The sequence below is a fragment of the Pseudophryne corroboree genome, chromosome 1, assembly GCF_028390025.1.
Source record: "Pseudophryne corroboree isolate aPseCor3 chromosome 1, aPseCor3.hap2, whole genome shotgun sequence".
NCBI classification, from domain to species: domain Eukaryota; kingdom Metazoa; phylum Chordata; class Amphibia; order Anura; family Myobatrachidae; genus Pseudophryne; species Pseudophryne corroboree.
Window position 1 is genome coordinate 295100201 of NC_086444.1, and position 2173 is coordinate 295102373.

Sequence of the window (2173 nt, forward strand, 5' to 3'; positions counted from 1 at the left end):
CTGCTAGGATACCGGCATCAGAAGCCGCCTCTTTAATATAGCGAGAAGCTGTGACAATATATGACAAGCATTGTCTAGCATGGTCAGAGGAGATTTCAGCTTCTAACTCCAAGGCCCATGCTTCAATTGCCTCTGCAGCCCATGTAGCTGCAATGGTGGGCCTTTGTGCAGCACCCGTGAGGGTGTAAATCGCTTTCAGACAACCCTCGACACGTTTATCCGTAGGCTCTTTTAGAGACGTGACGGTAGTGACAAGTAGAGCTGAGGAAACCACCATCCTAGCCACATGTGAGTCTACTGGAGGTGTTTCCCAATTCTTAGCTCTGGCGCGAGGGGATAGCGAGCCAGCATCTTCTTTTGAGGCACAAACTTCGTACCCGGGTTTTCCCAGGGTTCCTGACGTATATCCACTAGGTGGTCAGAGTGAGGTAAAACCTGCTTAACCACCTTCTGACGCTTGAACCGGAGCGTTGGTCAGACTTTTTAGTAGTCAGGGACTGGTTCATCTTCTTTAATTGAGCAGATAAATCATCAGCCCACGGCGGGTTAGCTGCAGGGACCACATACAGCTGTACCGGCATTGGGGGTCCCATAGGGGGGTGTTAGTTTGCGAACTAGCATATGTAGAAGCGTGGAAAAAAGCGGCCCACGGTGGGTCAGTATGTGCCTCCGTTGCCACAGTCCCACTGGGGGGCAAAGAGCCCCCACAACCAGAGCCCACAGCTGCTATATTCTCCTCATATGGGTCTGTGACTGCGGCAACACCGACAGTGTGCTCAGCCCCAGAGCCGTTACCCTCAGAAGCAGACATGATATAACTTGCAGTATGAGGTAACACTGTGCAATTATTAGCAGCACTATGGCCCTCATTCCGAGTTGTTCGCTCGCAAGCTGCTTTTAGCAGCTTTGCACACGCTAAGCCGCCGCCTACTGGGAGTGAATCTTAGCTTATCAAAATTGCGAACGAAAGATTAGCAAAAATAAGAATTTACTTACCGATAATTCTATTTCTCATAGTTTGTAGTGGATGCTGGGGACTCCGAAAGGACCATGGGGAATAGCGGCTCCGCAGGAGACTGGGCACAAAGTAAAAGCTTTAGGACTAGCTGGTGTGCACTGGCTCCTCCCCCTATGACCCTCCTCCAAGCCTCAGTTAGGATACTGTGCCCGGACGAGCGTACACAATAAGGAAGGATTTATGAATCCCGGGTAAGACTCATACCAGCCACACCAATCACACCGTACAACTTGTGATCTGAACCCAGTTAACAGCATGATAACAGAGGAGCCTCTGAAAAGATGGCTCACAACAACAATAACCCGATTTTTGTAACAATAACTATGTACAAGTAATGCAGACAATCCGCACTTGGGATGGGCGCCCAGCATCCACTACGGACTATGAGAAATAGAATTATCGGTAAGTAAATTCTTATTTTCTCTAACGTCCTAGTGGATGCTGGGGACTCCGAAAAGGACCATGGGGATTATACCAAAGCTCCCAAACGGGCGGGAGAGTGCGGATGACTCTGCAGCACCGAATGAGAGAACTCCAGGTCCTCCTCAGCCAGGGTATCAAATTTGTAGAATTTAGCAAACGTGTTTGCCCCTGACCAAGTAGCTGCTCGGCAAAGTTGTAAAGCCGAGACCCCTCGGGCAGCCGCCCAAGATGAGCCCACTTTCCGTGTGGAATGGGCTTTTACAGATTTTGGCTGTGGCAGGCCTGCCACAGAATGTGCAAGCTGAATTGTACTACAAATCCAACGAGCAATCGTCTGCTTAGAAGCAGGAGCACCCAGCTTGTTGGGTGCATACAGGATAAACAGCGAGTCAGATTTTCTGACTCCAGCCGTCCTGGAAACATATATTTTCAGGGCCCTGACTACGTCCAGCAACTTGGAATCCTCCAAGTCCCTAGTAGCCGCAGGCACCACAATAGGTTGGTTTAAGTGAAATGCTGAAACCACCTTAGGGAGAAATTGAGGACGAGTCCTCAATTCTGCCCTGTCCGTATGAAAAATTAGGTGAGGGCTTTTCTAGGATAAAGCCGCCAATTCTGATACACGCCTGGCTGAAGCCAGGGCTAACAGCATTACCACTTTCCATGTGAGATATTTCAAGTCCACAGTGGTGAGTGGTTCAAACCAATGTGATTTTAGGAATCCCAACACTA